Raw genomic sequence first — 19,351 nt, forward strand, 5'->3', positions numbered from 1 at the left:
TGAAGGTGGACGCCAGCAGGCTGGACGCCGGACGAGGAAACCTGGAGACGGATCGCTCAGACAGGAAGGGAAGAGCTTCCTCTTACCTTGATGGAATTAAAGTTAGCCGTCGTCTGAACGCCCAACCGTACGGTCTGAGGTCAAAGGTCGCAGGAAACACACACCAGTTAGCAGTCATACAGATGCATAAAGATAACTGTAGCCATGGCAACCAGCTGACATGTCCCCACTTTCACCAGCACCTGGTGCCTGCCGGGTCACCTGAATTCCTGTGTGATGTCAGCACGGTCGGCCGTGACTGCGGCCATCAGAGGTGACCTCTGATCAGCTGAATGAACTCACCTTCCAGGGTGACGCCGTGTTAGAGTCGGCTTCATCCTGTAAACAAACAAACAAACAAACAAATGAGTGGTAACAAAAACACCACGTCTGGTTCTGGTGGAGGCGGAGGACAACATGCACCTTTCCAGGAGCATAACCCAGATGTTCTTGTTGCTACAAACAGAGACGAGCAGAGTTAAACCAGGAAGTGAGAGGGACCAGCTGCTGCAGACAGGTGACGCTCACCTGAGCCTGAACCATAGGAGCCTCCTCAGCCATCAGACCTTCTGACTCCAGTTCAGATGCCACCTTGTTGATGTCCCTCAGGCGGGACTCGTTGGCCTTCAGGTCCTGCAGGACAAAAGTACCTGCTGATTACCTTGTTGCTGTCGGGTTAACAGGTCTGGTGTTAGAACGTGGTGGATAAGAATGTTCTGACGGGCCGAGGGTTCTGAACTCACCCTGCAGGACTGGGCCTGCTCCTTCAGGGCCTGGATGCTGCTGCCGTAAGCTGACAGGTCCGACATCAGGGCCTCGTGCTTCTTCAGGAGAGCCTGTGGAGCAGAACATCAGAACCTTCAGCTCGTCTGACACAAGTGGAGCTTTCTCGCAGCGATGGTCCAATCGGATCCGCCACCGTAAAACAAACCCTGCTCAGTTCACCGCAGACGCAGTTCTGCGGGTGTTTAGTGGAAAAGCGTGAGCCTTCTGCCGGCTGCCACGTGTCATGGCTGCTCTGCAGCGGGAACACACATCACAGCTTGGAAACCGTTTGAAATGAGAGCGCCAGGAACACGTTTGTCATCACTTCCTGTGCGAGGCCAGCACTTCTACCCCTAACCCATGAGACGCTCAAACAAGCAACGACGTCTGGTAGACAACCGAAGGAAATGACAAATACAGAAACACTAATTATGAAGGACTGGAAAGAGAGCAAAGAAAAGCGATTGGAGTTTCTCAGGAAGGGACTTCCATACCTCGGCCAAGTCCTCGTCTTTCCCTTAGTCTGGACTTCCAACGATGGGCTCCTTCTCCCTCATCCAGGACTCGGCCTCATTAGCATCCGCAAAGTACTGCTGGGCCTGCAGAGAGTCCTCCAGGTCTTGCCTCCTCTGGGACGCCTTGGCCTTCAGCGTGTCCCAACGTCCATGAAGCTCCCACAGTTTAGTCTTCACTTCCTCACCAGCGAAGTGACCTGGACCCAAAAAAAGTGAGCCAGAACCTGCAGACACCTCAGAAACATGTCAGGACCAGACCTGCTCTACCTTCTTCCACCATGGTCTCTCCTTTCTGGGTGACAGCCTTGATGCGAGGTTCATGACCTGTGATCTCAGCCTGCAGAGCCTGGTGCTTCTTCAGCAGGTTCTGGACACCAATCAGGTCCTTCCCTGAGGACACATGAGTTCAGCATTATGCAGTAGACAGACCAGTTTAACCCAGGGGTTTCTTTCTTCTACAATCTGCTCTTTAACTGTATTATTTCCTGCTATTTCAGCTGTTAACTTTATTTTTTCTCTAAGTGTTTTTCTCCCCAGAAGAAGCTACAACGATGTTCTGCTGAGCTGTGGTGGCCTCATGGAGGGGGCCATCGGCTAGCACACTGCTGCTAACCACTTAAACATTCTCCCTCTCCTGATAATAACATTTTACTTTCTTTGATGTTGGATGTACTACTGCTAGTTTACCCGTTAAATTATAGATTCACTAGGATAAATACAATAAAGTTTATCTCTCGCCAAATAGAATATTTACTAAGAAATCACAATGTAATGTGTGTGTGTGTGTGTGTATGTGTGTGTGTGTGTGAAAGCCATGTGTAGTGTTTATTTATAAAGCATATGTTGTTGGATTTTATCCAGAATCGAGACTTTGAAAATATATAGTTTAATTACAGTTTGATTTATTTGACATCTGTATAATGTTTATTATTTTGTTTTTTCCCCCTAAAAACCTAACGTTTGAGTTTAACATGAATATCAGTCATTCATCCCAATACATGAAGTTACACATTTTAAATTTTAATAGGGGAAGACTGCAGGAGGGAGCGGTAAAATACAGGGGGTCCCCTGCAAAAACTAACTTTACGAGTCTGATGAAACTTGCTGGTGTTCCCGCTGCTTCTTCGGTAAACAGCGCCAACAAAAACAAAGAAACTTGGGATCTTGTCGGCGTGGTGGTGGGATTTAAGGGAAACGCTGTATGCCCTATAGACTTCTCAACGAGCTGCAGTATTTCTCCGGTCAGCCCGCAGCAGCGAGGCGCCGCATCGGTCAGCCTGCCCGGCCTGACCGCTGGGGATTACCGGATGAAAGAATGGAGTACAGGTGTCCCTCCAAGCGGCGCGCTCAGTCATATTTCAACCCATTTTTATCTTAAATGCACTGGGTTTTACCCATCGAAATATGCCCTATTAATTATTTTACCGTATTTTACATTTAAATTTCATGGTGAAACAGTACATGCTACATGTTAAACTGATAATTAGCTAGCTACTTTGGTAAACTCAGCTAGTTTAAAGGCGCGGCAGTGACATAAAATACAAATATAGATTTTAACTTACCGAAAAAAATGAAGTGGAGACTCCTTGGATGCTCTATTAGTGCAATTAATACCACTGCAAGTCATTTTGTCCAACAATTGCACCAATAATATCCAAAACAGAATTCACAAGCACAGAGACTCAAAATCCCGACACAGTTTCCAGGAGGGACCGAGGCTGTACTGAGGCCTTTCCACGGAGCTAGCTCTGTGGTCACGTGGGTCTGAGGCGGCGGTCACGTGTGTCGGCTGCTCATTAATTATACAGAATTTTAGGCTTTCAATACACTTAAACAGAAGAGTGAGAAAAAAATTCACCCCCCTCAGAGTTGTCATGAGTATAAACTAGATAATTTAGACAAAAAACATGTTCTGGTACCAGGCTGTAAACATGTTTATTTCTGCTGTGAAATCGGCATTTTTAACATGGGGAGTCAATGAGGATTTGCTCGCTTCTGGCACCAGCCCCCAGCGGATGAGGGTGGAACTGCAATTTTTCTTACTTCCGGGATGGGACCATTTTTAGAGCGGCATTGTGGGGGCTTGGCAGAAACGCAGCTTTTGTGAATAAAATGTACAAGAAGTAAGCCTCCAATGTGCGGTACCTGGGTGCTGCCTGTGCTCGTCGCTGAGGAAGGCATGTTAGAAACTTTGGTAATGATCTCCTGAAGACTGAAACTTAGGCCTTGCAGAAGACTGCTGGCGGAAGGCGCTGCAGAGGGAGGAGAAAAGACCAAACCAAGATGTTAGTGAAGTCTAAATCTGTGTGAAATCAATCCCAACATGTACTTTTACAAAAATATTCAAATACTTCAAAGACCAAAATTATGATTATTATGATTTGGGTTGATAAAAGCAGCAAATGGTGCAATAGGTGATCAATGATGATGTTGTCCTCACACACACACACACACTCAGATTTTCATCCAGAGTCCAGAACCTAAATCTTGCTCAACAAAGCTGGCGGAGCAGCTTCATGTTTGAGCAACTGAGCTCAGATTATTTGCACAGTTTAGTACAAATGAGTGTACAAAGCAGGACAAGACAGAGATACCTTGGGCAGTAGCTGGAGCTTGCACCTGGACTGGTGTGGAGGACACCGATACCATGCAAGGCTGCACGCTGCTGAATGAGCTGGAGCCTGGGGACAGGGCACCAGACACCTCTGAGAGACTACCAGACCTGTAGTGACACACATACCAACCAGTCTACTCAGGAGCCACCCCAGAAGGTCCTGCTTGGCTATTTGGCTAACATGCAGCGCCCAAACTCCGAGTCCAACCACTCATCAATCCCTCTGCACCACACACATTTCTGTCCAACAGTGTGTGGACGGGGGTATAGTATGCACTGGGATATGAGCACACTTCACTCAACGTGCCTGTGCGTAGCAGAGCAGGCGAGCTTACCGCTGTCCTGTCAGGAGTCCAGAAAGCTCCTTGGCACCAGGAACAGTCTGTCCCACTGCCACCGATAACGGCTTGCCAGAAACACCCACTGCATCAAAGAACAGAACAACAGCACAGCTCAGTTATTTTAGCCTCCAGGTTAATAAAAATATATCCAAGTATTTTTAATGAAGATGCAGTCTCTCCTGTCACGAAAACACAATCAGATACTCACGCATTCTAAAACAGCACATTTTTCTGCCTTTTTGGGTTTTGAAATACCAGAAAATTAAGAAAAGCTACATGTCATCATTTAGATCAGTTCCCCCCGGGAGTTCATATCCCTACATCCTAGATGAGACTCTGCAACTGAACTGGGAGAAAAGTCACAGACTCACTTATTACAGATGCAACACAACCTTTCACAGACACACACACACACACCCTCCTATGGCTTCAACGCTCTCCTCCTCCCGACTCTCATCAGTGAAGCATGGTGCTGGAAGTGTCATGGCGTGGGCATGTATGGCTGCCAGTGGAACTGGTTCTCTTGTATTTATTGATGATGTGACTGCTGACAAAAGCAGCACGATGAAGTCTGAAGTGTTTCGGGCAATTGTATCTGCTCATATTCAGCCAAATGCCTCAGAACACATTGGACGGCGCTTCACAGTGCAGATGGACAATGACCCAAAGCATACTGCAAAAGCAACCAAAGAGTTTTTGAAGAGAAAGAAGTGGACTGTTTTGCAATGGCCAAGTCAATCACCTGACCTGAATCCGACTGAGCATGCATTTCCCTTGCTGAAGACAAAACTGAAGGGAAAATGGCCCAAGAACAAGCAGGACCTGAAGACTGTTGCAGTAGAGGCCTGGCAGAGCATCACCAGGGATGAAACCCAACATCTGGTGATGTCTATGTGTTCCAGACTCCAGTCTGTAATTGACTGCAAAGGATTTGCAACCAAGTATTGAAATGTATAAGTTTGATTTATGGTTCTTATTCTGTCCCATTACTTTTGGTCCCTTAACAAGTGGGAGGCACACATGAAAACTGTTGTAATTCCTACACCGTTCACCTGATTTGGATGTAAATACCCTCAAATAAAAGCTGACAGTCTGCAGTTGAAGCACATCTTGTTCGTTTCATTTGATATCCATTGTAGTGGTGTATAGAGCCAAAAGTGTTAGCATTGTGTCGATGTCCCAGTATTTATGGACCTGACTGAATATATATATATATGTTTTAGCAGCACATTGATTGTGAAAGACAATTGAACACTCACTGTGTGCAATTTACATTAAATAAGTCAATAACTCAAATACAAAACAAACTTAAAACATTTTAAAAAAGGTGTGTCGGGGTCCTTCGGGTCTTTTCTTTAGTGTAGTAGTGGCGGCAGTTGGCCACACAGGTGCCTGATTTATTTTTAAATCAGCTTTTAAAAATAATCTCGGCCGATGACCTCTACTGCAGATGCAGCACCAATTCATCCGTCAACCTCATGCTCCATCTTTCCCTCACTCTTAAACAAGACCCAAGATACTTGAGGCAGGATGGATTAGGCAAATTTTCTAACAAACTAAATATTCAGTTCATTACACTAGGCAGCCTAGCTCTGGCTTCACTTCAGCCCTCTTTAGAAGACACACCATGCCGGCAAATCAGCGTAATACTGCCGCCACGGTGTGTCTTATGAACGCGCTGTGGAGGCATGGCGTTGTGGGAATTTTTGCAGTATTCGTGCCACCACGCCTGGTAGTAATATCACCGCAACGCCAGACTTGTGAATGCATTTTACGCCTTGGCGCAACAGAGGGAGGTGTCGCGTAGGAAGTTACTGCCGAGCTTCAGCCGGCAACTATTTTAGAAATGAAAGTAAACACGGGCAGTAAGTTTCGCTTTTGTAAACAGTCGGCTGAGATCAATAAAATAAAAAACAAGTTATGTCCAAGTTAAACGAAAGTCTGCGACAGCGCACAGACCGTCCCCATACCCCCTTTAAACTGCCACTGCATGATCTTTTGTTTAAAGGACACGATTGCACCACATTACCGACACAGTGTGACCACTTATTGGCGGCATTTTTTTCTAAAAGAGGCTTTCCTGTTTGGATGTTCTAAGAGAACGTGTGATTCATGCACGTAGAGGGGTATGTGGAGAGGGGGAAGCAAGGTCAGGGGGCAGTTTGATGGATGGATCATGATCCAATCATTATGAATCCTGTCACTTAAGTGGCATCATTACTTCTGGCGCAAGTGTGTGCTCGTGTGTGTGTGTGTGTGTGTCAGATTACCAGGTTTCGTACCTTCAGCAGGGTTGACAGCACCCCCTGCTGACTCACTTTGGGACACGATGGTAACTTTAATCTTTGCCCTTTTGGCAGCTTTGTTTGGTGTGGGACTGGGCGTCTGTCTTCTCTTGCCATGAGAGTAGAGCTCATCTCTATCCAGAACATCCATCTGATCACTGCTCACTGGCACTGCAACACACACACGCACGCACACACACACGCATGCACGCAAGGCACACACAAAAATAAATACTGAGGAGATTTAATTGACATTTTGTTAAATTAGTTCTAACAAACTTTCTACTGTCTAACCTTTCCAGAAAATGTGCGCCACAACACACACATTTTTTTATTTCCAAAGCAAATCAACAGTAATTTAATCGCTATGGAAATGAAGCTGAGAAAACAGAGAGAGAAAAGGACAGAGGGAAGGAAAGAGTGGAGGACGGATAGACACTTACCAAAAATACAAGGAGGCGTGCCAGGAGGAAGATTTTTCCTCACAATCATGTTTTGTTTCATAAAAGCAGCAAACTGAGCTGGAATGAATAAGAAAAAAGCCAGAAAGGAAAGTTGAAGAAGAGACGAGGATGAGAGGAAAGTATTTCAGTCACGTTTCATCTTGTCCTGTCAGACGACGTGATGTCATAACGGCGTTAAAAGCCTTTCACGTCTCATACCACCCCCTCTGCTTAGCTTGAGCAGTTTGTGAAAATTGCAGCAGAAGCTCTAGTGAATCATTTACAATAACAAGAGAAAATGTGGTGAATACGAGAGCTGTTCACGCACAGGCTGCAGTAATCACTTCACCACGGATGCTTGGAGGATATTTTTAACTAACCTTGAGCCTGCTTGTGAGTGAGAACCGTGCCTGAGCGTTGCATGTGAGTCTTCAGCAGCTGAGTGGCTGTGATCAGACTGGACTTCTGCGCTGGAGATAAACTAGACGTCTTGGGCTTGGGACTCGACGTGGGACTGCTACAGACACTCGACAGATCCTGGGAACAATATAAAGATGAACATTTGATGAGTTTATTAATGTTTGACTTTATTTACATGTCTGAGCCAATCCTCACCTTCCATGGTGAGGCAGAAAACTCAGTGAAAATTAGATGCACACAGCGAGGTATCTGTTGAACTAACAGTCATTTGTGGCCGTTTGCTCTCGGGTGCGGCAGGCTTCAGGTCTGCTCAGAAGGACGTCCTGACCGATCAGGCCGTAAATCTGGGATATTCAAATTTGTGGATCGTCTTGGTTTTATTAATGATGACAAACGTGTGTGCTGCGTGGAACAGGGTACTTTTTCGTTTTTCTTTCTCCAATTACCGGTTCTTTACCGATACCTGGTTTTCAGAACTAGTACTCAAACAATACTTTATTCTGTACCTATAGCTGTAACACTTTTATCGGGAAACCAAACCTCTCATGTTTTCAAAATTGGCAACAATTTTAAAATCCTGTCTTGTGAACCAAGCCTTAACATGCTTCTCCAAACATGGTTTAACAATAATGATCACTTTATAGATTAAAAAAGTTCATTTTGTCTTCCTTATAAATCAAATTACTCAATTTTCTTTTTTAAGACAAATGTTTTGCTGGTTTAAAGATGTGTATCTCGTACCTGCTGACAGTTTCGACTGAAGGCTTCTAAATGACACAACAGCGAAAACTCAGATGATGCTCTGAGGAAGACTGAAGCCTTCAGTCGAAACTGTCAGCAGGTATGAGATAAACATCTTTAAACCAGCAAAATGTTTGTCTTAAAAAACGAAAATTGAGTAATATGATCACTTTATGCCAGACACCTTATTTACAATAATACTGCATTGACCCGAATATAGGACGACCCCCCCCCCTTTCCAAAACTAATCTTCGGAAAAATACAAATAAAAATCACCTTTAAAATAAACTATTTTTAATGAAAATTTGAGAACAAATACTGAGCAAAAACACTATTTTAATGCAAACTATCAGAACTTTGCTGACATGTGAAATCAAAAGTCAAATTAGTCTTTTATTCAGACGCTCTCTGCCTCGCTGTACTCAGTCACTCATTCTCACTCGTGCTGCTGCGGTCCTGGTGCATCATCAGATCGCTACACCTGTCGACTCCTCCCAGAACGTCATCCTCACTGCCATCCAAGGCATCCATGCATGTAATGTTTGACGCCTCTGCTGAACTGACCACCATCATCTTAAAATTTGCGTAATTCTGCCTTACAGCTTGTTAACTTGCCACACTTTCGGTCCACTCTTCTCCGGACCTCTGATCTTTTTTCCTCCTGTTGAGAACACGCAGGTTGGCGCCCTCTGCTGTTACAGGTGTGTAATGACCGCAGACAGATATCAGCATGTGTAAATGCTTAGACCCCGATTATAAGACGACCCCACATTTTAAAATTATTTTCAATGAAAAAAACCTTGTCATCTTATATTCGGGTCAATACGGTGTTATCCTCAATAGCAGTTTTTGAAGCAATCTTATAGAACAAAAAATTATAAATTCTAATTTTTATTTTAACCTCTGAACCGGAAGGTGAGATGGGAAGTCGGAGTGCAGGAGATGAAGGTCGTCCTCTCTCTACATCAAAGGGAATCTCCCATCTAGGTCTCCTCTTCTTCTCTGTGTCCAAGTCCCTCATGTCTCCGGAGCCATGGCTGTATCCCTCTGACCGAGTTAGGACACCCGACAAAAAGTCTGCCATTTCATCCTGAAGTGTTTTTGAGACGAGTTTTTAAAGAGGAAGAAAATACAAGACTTAACTCAGAAATCCTCCAGAGAAAACTGATTTGAAGATTTCCAGCAACAGAACCGACCTGAATGCAGCGGTCCACCATCGTCTGTGTCAGCCCTTCCGATTTCATCTTTGCTGAATTTATTCTGTTGAGCATTTTTGTGTTAAAACTCAAAACCGACAAAGGCAAGCCAACTTTAATTATATAGCACATTTTATATACAGAAGCAATTCAATGAGCTTTAAACAAAACTCAAAATCTCCCCATCTTAGATAAAAAGCACCAGTTTGGACTCAAAAAAAAATTAAGTCTCTCTGCTACATGCATCCGTAAACCAAAACTTGAACTAGTCGTTTTTTGCTGCCTTAAATCGTCCTCAGTTAACTGACCTGATGTTGTCATCTGCTCCTCCCACCACCACCATGCTGTTGTCGGCCCTCAGCTTCTCCCTGAACTCCTCCATGCCGTCTACAGTACACTGGAGAGCGTTCTGTCCAATCACAAACAACACTGGAGTCTTCATGTCCAGCAGAGAGTCGTCTACATCCTGTACAACCAGAGACACGTGGACAGTCACCACCAAACACACGACAAGCCAAAGCTCACATTTACCTAAAGAAAACGACAGACTCATGTGTCAACAAATAGGAACCTTTTAATGGATAATTACCTGGATGTTAAGTACATGTGGACTGTCTATGCTATTTTCTTACAAGTATGTACAATTAAAATAAACTGAACATATAGCACAGACACAGCGTTTGAATATAATAAATACATCGTAAATATTTTCCTCTATGAGTTGAAACTTTGAAGAAACAAAAACATTAAAATAACACACAACTTTTATTGTATTTTTATTTAAAGTAACACCAAATAGTTTTTAAACTTTAAGCTAGAGCTTTAGCATTGATCTCAGTGATTGTTGAGTTAGAAACTTGACCAGTTTCACATTCAGCACCACTCTGAAACCCTCTGTTGACCAAAAACTACACTAAGGTTTTGTGGACCTTTACAGCTGTTAGTTGTAATGCTAGCAGTTAGCTTTTTCAGTTCACCGATTGTCAATAAAAAGCACAAAAAGAAGAAAAAAAGAAGTTTGCTTTTTCTGTTGGCATCATGATGGAACCTGGAAGTAAAAGTAAGAGAGAAAATGTCTTTGGAGGTGAAGCAAAGCGCTAAAACTGGATGTCAATTAATTTTATGAAATTGAATGACCTGAAGACAGATTTTAGTTTTTGGCAGTTGAGACCTGTTAAAGGGTGCGGTGAGCCCACTTGGTTCCCTTTCGGATTTTGCAAAGCCTCATGTGAAAAGCCTGTTTTTCTTAAGGATGGTTCGTTTAAATTGGACAGACAGAGAAGTGCAGTGGCCCAGTCCAGTTTTTATCACTTGAGGCAACTTGCAACGGTTAAGTGCTATTTGCCGGAAACTGTCTTTGAACATGTTATTCATCTCTTTGTCTCCTGTAGACTAGATTACTGCAAATCCCTGTATTATGGATTAGGACATTCCTCCTTAAACCGCTTGCAACTGGTTCAAAATGCAGCAGCGAACCTTTTAACAGGTACAAGGAAGCATGGCCATATCTCTCCAGTGCTTGCTTCCCTTCACTGGCTCCCAGTGCATTACAGGATTCAGTTTAAATTGTTGCTTTTTGTTTATAAATCACTTTATGGTCTGGCCCCTCCTTATATAGATGATTTATTGTCAACCTACACTTGCCAGGAATTTGCGGTCGGGATCACAGTTTTTATTGTCAGTTCCAAAGGCTCGCCTAAAGACGAGAGGAGATAGGGCATTTTCTGTGGCTAACCCTAGACTCTGGAACAGCCTTCCTCTGCAGATCAGGACCTCTCAAATCCTGGATGTATTTAGGTCCTTGCTCAAAACTCATTTCTTCAACCTGGCTTTTATGTAGGATGATTTTATTTTTGTCATTGTCATTCTTTCTCATATTTATTGATTTAATAATTGTATGATGTAATGTTGTTTTTATCCTAACTTGCTAATTTTAATGGTTTTATGGTTTTTAGTTATACTTTCTTGCTATGTTATCTTGTGTGTTGTACAGCACTTTGTGTTACGAAAGCAATAATAAGTGTGCTTTAGAAATAAATGTGACCTTGACCTTGAACATCACCACGGCTTATGCTCATTTGAGAGAGCTAAAGGAGGCTACAGAAGCACGGACTGATGGTGACCTGGCTTTGTTACTATTGGACTTGTACGTTATAATATTTATGTTCAACAGTGTGGATCTTTTAACTTCATGGCTTATTTTAGTATTAGTTGGCTTATGTTAGTGTTAGCTCGTTGTTAAAGCTAGCTGCAGCGGGGTTGTTTACGACAGTTGTACTTCCACTTTCAACCAGTAGGGCAGAGAAGCAGAAAACTGTTCAGTTACTTTCAGGTCAAACCAGCGAGCTTTTGAGGAAAAAGAACAACTTCTTTGAATTGAATTCTAACAAAAGTACAGTATGTACTGTAATCTGTAACAAAAACGTTAGGTTATGCACATAACCACTGTTCCCTGAAGGAGAGGAACGAGGTATAACGAAGGTACTATGGGACATCACACCTTCGTGTGGCCTGGCTGAAGACACATTTAATCACGCCTGTAAGGCAAGTGAAAGTGACGTGGCGTGGAGGCCCCGCCCTCCACTTATAAGCGACCGCGTCACTGTCATTCCTCAGTTCGATAGCCGCTCTTCACCGAGTTGGGCTGTGAAACGGGGCAGCCCTGCGTTGTACTTCGTTCCTCTCCTTCAGGGAACAGTAGTTATATGCATAACCTAACGTTCCCTTTCAGTCGATTCACTCGATACAACGAAGGTACTATGGGACTTATCGAGATGCCCCAAGAGCATCTATCAAACCTGACCTGAGATTGCAACCTAAGATGGCAAGTCAGATCCAGCAGAGAGAACCGCATGGGCCACCGAAGGGGCCAAAACATCCAAGCGGTAAAACCTCACAAAGGTGTGGGGTGTAGCCCAGCTTGCAGCTGAGCAAATGTCACCAACTGAAACACCTTTAAACAGCGCCCAAGAAGCAGCCACACCTCTTGTAGATTTTTCCCTGATCCCTAGGGGCAGCTGGGAGCCAGTGACGCTGTAACACAGGGAAGTGGCCTCCACAATCCAATGAGAAAGTCTTTGCTTTGACAAAGCTTTACCCATGGAGGGTTTGGCAAAACACACAAACAGTTGGTCTGTTTTTCTGATATAGTGCGATCTATATAAGCCTGCAGAGCACGAACCGGGCACAGACAATGCGGCCTCCTCTGCTCCTCAGAGGCAAAAGGAGAACTATGGAAGCCCGAAAGCTCTATGGTCATGAAACTGTAATTGAGCGGGATGACCTTAGGCATATATGCAGCATTCTGATGCAGAGTGGCCCTAGCTCCATCTGATGACATTTTCAGACAGGAAGGGTGAACTGAAAGAGCATGAAGGTCTCCCACCCTTTTAGCCGATACAAGGGCTAAGAGCAGAGCTGTCTTATAAGACAGAAGCTTCATCCTGATCGAGTGGTGCATGCTCTTTAGCTCTGAATAGTATTCACCACAGCCTTTAGCTAACAGGTTGGACTTTTCAGTAGGCAGGCCTGCAGCTTCCACAGATGTGGGTGAGGGTGCCTTTTTTGTGCCTGTGGCAGAAGGCCCTGTCTGACGGGGAGCTTCCATGGGGGGCTATCATCAGACTGATGATCTCCAGGTACCAAGACTTTGTGGGCCACTGAGAAGCCACCAAAATCGGAGACCTGCTCAACCTGCGCACTCTCTCCAGTACTGCTGGAATCAGTTCCACCAGCGGAAAAGCGTAGAGGAGAACGTTGGACCAAGCGTGCGCAAGAGCATCCGATCCCATTGGAGCAGTCTGATCCGTCAGGGAAAAGAACAGGGGACAGTGTGTGTTTGCGCTTGACGTAAACAGATCCACTACTGCCCTGCCGAACCTCAGCCAGATCTGGGACACCACCTCGGGGTGCAGCCTCCATTCCTTTGACAGAGGTCCGCCCCTGGAGAGCTGCCCCGTGGTTGAGGTACCCGGGGACATGAGCGGCTCTGAGAGACAGGAGATTCAGATTGTACCAGTGCAGTAATGTGTGGGTCAGATTCAGTAGAGGAAGGGAGCGTGTTCCTCCCTGTCTGTTTACATATGACACAACATTTGTGTTGTCTGTGCGCACTAGCACATGATGTCCTCTCAGGTGATGACTGAAGTGTTTCAGGGCCAGAAACACTGTTAGCAGTTCCAGAAAGTTGATATGGAACCTTGACTGGGTCGAGGACCATACCCCCCTCACCACTAAACCCCCACACAGAGCCCCCCAGCCTCTGAGGGAAGCGTCTGTGGTCACCACTATGCGTTCTGACACCCTCCCGATTGGGGAACCCTAGCAGAACAGCCCTGGTTCTCTCAATGGGAGGAGAGCTACCATGCAGGTTCTGGTGACCATCAACCTCCGGCAGAGATGACGTGAAGGATGGAGATGATGAGAGCGGACCCAACGCTGGAAATGTCGCATTTTTAACAGTCCGAGAGGCACCACGGCTATGGAGGAAGCCATCATCCCCAGCAGCTGTAGAGCTGTGCGGAGTGTCAGTCTGGCTCCCAGCTGAAAGTGTGCTAAGCAGCTGCGTAGCGCGGCTATTCGCTGGTCCGAGAGACGCGCTCTACTTGACCGAGAGCAAATTTCCAGCCCAAGGAAGGAGAAACTCTGACTCGGAACTACAGAACTCTTTCTGTAGTTCACGGAAAACCCCAGGGCTTGAACGTGGGAAAGTACCTGTGCAGTGTGAGCTTCTGCCTGTGTTCGGGAACTCGCTACTAGAGCCCAGTCGTCTAGGTAAGCGAGGAACCGGATGCCCTCCTACCTAAGAGGGGCTAGTGCGGCTTCCACACATTTCGAAAAGGTGTGGGGCAGAGAGCAAACCCAAAAGGCATAACCATGTACTTGTAGGCCTGCCATTCGAAAGCAAAGCGCAGGAACCGCCTGAAAAGCCAAAAAGGACAGCGCTCGGTGGGCAGGAATGCTAGCCAGAAGGCAGCAGTCCAGTCAGCGAGCGGTTAAGCTAACTTTTAATAGTGCAGCTAGTTGTCAGATGTGTAGTCAGCGAGGTGAAGAGCGTAAGAACTGAGAAATGACAGTGACGCGGTCGCTTCTAAGTGGAGGGCGGGGCCTCCACGCCGCGTCACTTTCATGTGCCTTACAGGCGTGATTAAATGTGTCTTCAGCCAGGCCACACGAGGGCGTGATGTCCCATAGTACCTTCGTTGTACCGAGTGAATCGACTGAAAGGGAACTGACTTTTTATAGAGAGATTAAATCTGTAAAATGATGAGCACAAGTGGCATAAAGCCGGGCGTACACTGTGCGACTTTTTCACTCGCAGCACTCAGCTTCAGCTCAAACTGTACGACTTCCTCGCAGGGCAGATCTCACGAGTCATGCGCTCACACTGCACGACCCAGTTCTCAGATGCGACCTGACTGCTCACACTGTACATCTGGTAGCAACATGTCGGCCCTAAAAATATGCTAAAAATAGCAGTTTTTACACAACACGTCAGACTTTTTTGCGTTGTTTTGCCTGTTGTCCTTCGGGAGTGCTGCAGGAGGACACACAGGGATTTATGGGGGTTGGATGAGGAAAACGAAATAAAGAAAGTAGATCTGTGTTTTGTGATCAGTTTAATTTGACATGAACACGACAAACACGCTTTCTTGACAATCTTTGTGAGTAAAAATACGTGTAGAAATTAAAACGAACAATGTGTGTTATTAGGGAAATAGCGGGCGAGCGATGTTGATGCAGGATTGCGCATGCGTCGTGAGTGGTTCTGGTACATTTTGGGTCGCAGCTGCTCGCAGCGCCGCTTCAACAGTGCGATACCCTCACGAGGGACGAGCGAAATATTAAACACGCCAGGAGTCCGTGCGAGCTTATCGGTAGCTGGTCACGTGGTTTTAATCGCCTCTGTACACTACTCGCCCCGATCTCGTGGATTCTCGCACGAGTGGAAAATCGGCTCAAAAAAGTCGCACAGTGTACGCCCGGCTTAAGACAGGCAAAGCATTGTAAGCTAGAGGCTTCAATGTTTTCCCCCTCTATTGATGCAAAATTCATCAAAACATTACTACCACTGCATCATTTGGAACAAATTAAGTTACACAAGAATTAAATCTATGAGACTAGCTTACATTACATTAGAGTATTTCTTCCCAAGAATACTTTAATGTAAACTGGTAAGTCAGTTTAGAACCCAACTTTCTTCAATTCTCTTTTCTTTTAATAAAAAAATTTCAGATCTGAAGTACAGCAAAAACAGCATCCATATTTTAGAAGGCTGGGTTGAATTTGTTGATATTTCTCTTACCCCTCTTGGCCCATTAACTGTTAGCACGGGGAAGCCAAGACAGACAACAGCAGTCAGATATTCCATTAGAGACACCTGAAACATCAAAACAGAATTAATCACATGAGAATTTTTAGCACACTTATTCTCATTTTAAATGTGATAAATGACCCGCACTTGTATAGCGCCTCTCAGAGTAAGGACTCCAAAGCGCTTTACACTACAGTGTATCATTCATCCATTCACACACACATTCACACACTGGTGGTGATGAGCTACGATGTAGCCACAGCTGCCCTGGGGCTCACTGACAGAGGTGATCTCTATAATCCAAGTCTTACATGACAAGCAATAAGTGCACCAGCGTTCCAGCCCACCAGGATGATTGGTTTGTGTGGAAAGTGACTGTGAACCTGTGGTTAAAAAAACAAAACACAATAATAGCACAGCTGAGTGGGAATGTAAACATGAATATTCTTGTTTTCCTATGAAAAAATAGGACCGGTTTAAATACTGGACATGACAAACAGGAGAGTATTTGAGGAAATGAATAAAATAATAAAATCAGATGGTCTACCTCCATGACCTTGGCCCTGATTGTGGCCAACATGTGCTCCAGACACTGTGTGATTCCAATATTGGCCCCACTGTTCAAATAAGTGTGCACTGGGATCACCTGAAATACAAACAGAATTAATGAGGTTTGATCTGAGAAAGAAAACCCTTCTTGATAATTAAGTAAATATTTAAGTGAGATCTTAGACCTTTCCCAAGCAGGAGAGCTGCGACTGCCAAAACCTCATCCTCCGTGAGGTGGGGAGAGCGGGATTACTTGGGCTTGATGGTGCAAGAAGGATGAGAGGGGATCCAGGAAGCTTGCACTTAATACAAAAAATACAGACAGAATCTTTGTACTTCAAGAATTTTGCAGAATAAACCAACAGAAGTAACTAGAAGTGAAGATTTTTACAGGTCTGTTTTGAGACAGGACTCCCACAGCTGGATCCCAAGGCCGTTTCAGAAGCAGCGACAAAGCCTCTGCGCTTGGAGCTCCAGTCTTTGTGGATGCCAGTAACATTCTGTCGATCAACGAGGGTAGCTTGACAAAAACAATAACAGCATAATAAGAAACAATGAATCCAAGCCGTGGGACTTTTGGGTTACCTAATTCAGTTGTTAAGATCGTCCCTTGCTTTTAAGAGTCTGCAGTACATCCAAGTATGCTGCAAGCATGGCGAAGCTTAAAGATTCGATCAGAGTAGTGTGCAACCACTGTGTCAGTTTGGTGTCCCAGTTCACACTGGCGATTGCGTGCCGCACCTTCCTGGCACACTTGTCCACAGCTATCCGTCGCAAAATTGGCTCATTGGAAGCCTAGAAAATAGAACAATTACCTCTGTGTCACTTTAGGATCCTTAACCAAACTCCCACAAAATGTTGATTTTACTCCAGTGAAAATTTTGACATTATTGCATTTTAAACAATAAAAAATGTGGTTACATTCTCGTTAGCCAGACGTGCTAATCTTTCAGCTTGAAGAGCTTTGAGGACCTTGTTGAACAGTTTATTCTGCGTCACAGACCATCCCGTTCTGAAACAAAACAAAAGATCTCAAAACAATCCACTGGATCCTGTTTAGTAGAGCATCAGAAATTGCAGTGATTTAATAGTGGATTAGTGAATGCTTTTGGTTACTTGTTTATATGTTCCTCCCAGTCATCAGGGGGTGGAGGGCTCTCAGCAGCAGTTCGAGCAAACAGGACATGTCGCTCACACTCCTTCATCACACTAAGAGCTTTCTGGTTGTCATATAAGGGAACAGGTGATGGTGTGACTGTTTCCACGTCAATTAGAGTTTCAGAGTCTCTGCACAAATAACAACATCAGGTTAAACTCACATGTTGATCAAACCAGCTATCTGAAGACTTGTTTACATACAGCTAGTAGGGTTGGGCATCGAGCATCGATATGAACCGGTTCCAACTGTTAGTTTTTCCCGGAATCGTTCAGTTATTTTTTTCGATTCCTAATTTTGATTCCTAGAATGCTGACAGAAGAGGAATCTGCGGCTGATCTCCGTGAAAAATAAACGTGATCTGCAAATTGTGATCAATGCTTTTCAGAGCTGATCACACCAGCTGTCCCCCCACCCGGCGCGCAGTGGCCAGATATGAACAAACGTGTCTGCCGAACTTTTACTCCGTAAACTAATTTCTGCAGCGTAGAGGAAACTTGTTATATACGTCAACACGGTGGATTTAATAGAAGCTTTAAAGAACAAACTGGACGGTGTGAGGTGAGTTTGTCTCACTGCAGAAATAAAAACACACATGAAGCGTCAGCAGTCAGACGCAGCCGCTTGAGCGTCAGAAGACTGAACAATAACCTGTAGAGTAATTAAAGTAATCATGCTAGAGAAGCTTCTCTGTGGTGGACCACACCAGCTTCTGCCACAATAAATAATTATAATAATAAATAAAACATTTTATTTCCTTTTTGAACTATTACTGTTGAGAGTTTTAATGTTTAAAGTCTATCAGGTTGTTACTGACAGCAGCTACATTTAAGTTTCACTTTCTGTTCTGACTGAATGCTGCTGCAGCATGGAGGTGTAGTTCTCAGTCATCCTGGACATGATCATCCTGAGTTTTAGCTGAAAACAGCTGGATGTTTCTGGATCTGTTGGAGACACTCATCCCAGACTTCTTCCAGACTGTCAGAAACAAACACACTGGTTGTGCTGCAAGTCTTTTTCTTTTTTTTCTCCAAACCATGTTTTCGGCTAAATGAAGGTGACGTTACTGTTCATAGAATTAAAATTCATGTTTAAGTTAAGATTATTTAATCAAGTAGGATCTGTGGTTAGCTGGCTCATTTAAAACATGGAATGTCTTGAAAGAATCAGAATCGGGAATGGATAGGAACCGGAATCGAAACGAGGAATTGGAATCTGAATCGTTCAAAATCAAACGATGCCCAACAGCTAGGACAAAATTGGAGACCAATAAAGTAGAAGCTGACAACAAGGACTTTTATACTCACAATGATGGTTCAGGTTGGCGACGTGGTGTAACAAACAGTGTCCTTGTGGGTCGAGCACTGCTGGCATCTGGGTGAGCATTCCATGGTTTTGAATAGCTGTGGTCCAGATATACCAAATCTAACTCCCGTTCATGAGGTGACAGCTGGAAAAGCAGAGATGTGCCCATTTTGTGTGCTGATATCTGTAAGTCCTTATCCCCACGATGCATATTCTTCCTGGGCCCAGAGGGCCCTCAAGAAGACCCCAGCCACTGGTGGAGTTTCAGACCAAGCTGGCAGACAAGAAAAGGCAGAATACTGGTGCTTTATGTTTATCATTTAAACAACAAAACCAGTATGGACAAATGGTTCTCTCCTAATATGTCATAGGAACGGGATTATCTCACTGGTAAAAAAAAAAAAAAAACTTAACCAAGGTTGATAACGTGTATATAATCAATGTAGGAAAACAGGATTGGGATTTGTCATTCCAGTATTTGAATGCTCTAAACTTGACTTCCTTTCTCTTCTAGCTTTGTTAACAAATGTTTACACACTTTAAAAGGACAAACAAACTGAAACAACGTAATTATTGCACAAATTGATATGTAAACAAGCACTGCTGCGCTCATGACACTTCACACATTTATCAACTTAGATGCTAAACAAACCAATTACTTCTCAAAAC

At 44.4% G+C, this 19,351-nt stretch overlaps 1 protein-coding gene and 1 pseudogene across 2 annotated transcripts in view; one reads left to right on the forward strand and one right to left on the reverse strand.

Moving 5' to 3' along the window:
- Window positions 1-19,351, forward strand: part of LOC139063609 (oocyte zinc finger protein XlCOF6-like) — a 158,721-nt gene that overhangs the window by 79,154 nt on the left and 60,216 nt on the right. The gene's annotated exons all lie outside the window — the stretch shown is intronic.
- The window catches only part of LOC139063597 (KAT8 regulatory NSL complex subunit 3-like), a 41,038-nt pseudogene that overhangs the window by 21,355 nt on the left and 332 nt on the right, over window positions 1-19,351 (reverse strand). The window contains exons 2-19 of the transcript XR_011516986.1: window positions 18,685-18,956; window positions 17,338-17,508; window positions 17,143-17,233; window positions 16,807-17,016; window positions 16,613-16,741; window positions 16,407-16,523; window positions 16,220-16,318; window positions 15,984-16,055; window positions 15,664-15,738; window positions 9,668-9,825; window positions 9,360-9,423; window positions 9,065-9,253; window positions 7,383-7,539; window positions 7,003-7,080; window positions 6,545-6,730; window positions 4,269-4,356; window positions 3,914-4,041; window positions 3,465-3,571 (exon numbers count right to left, since the gene is read on the reverse strand). The product of XR_011516986.1 is annotated as a KAT8 regulatory NSL complex subunit 3-like (transcript). The remainder of the gene's footprint in view (window positions 1-3,464; window positions 3,572-3,913; window positions 4,042-4,268; window positions 4,357-6,544; window positions 6,731-7,002; window positions 7,081-7,382; window positions 7,540-9,064; window positions 9,254-9,359; window positions 9,424-9,667; window positions 9,826-15,663; window positions 15,739-15,983; window positions 16,056-16,219; window positions 16,319-16,406; window positions 16,524-16,612; window positions 16,742-16,806; window positions 17,017-17,142; window positions 17,234-17,337; window positions 17,509-18,684; window positions 18,957-19,351) is intronic.

The sequence above is a fragment of the Nothobranchius furzeri genome, chromosome 17 (genome assembly GCF_043380555.1).
Source record: "Nothobranchius furzeri strain GRZ-AD chromosome 17, NfurGRZ-RIMD1, whole genome shotgun sequence".
Classification (NCBI taxonomy): domain Eukaryota; kingdom Metazoa; phylum Chordata; class Actinopteri; order Cyprinodontiformes; family Nothobranchiidae; genus Nothobranchius; species Nothobranchius furzeri.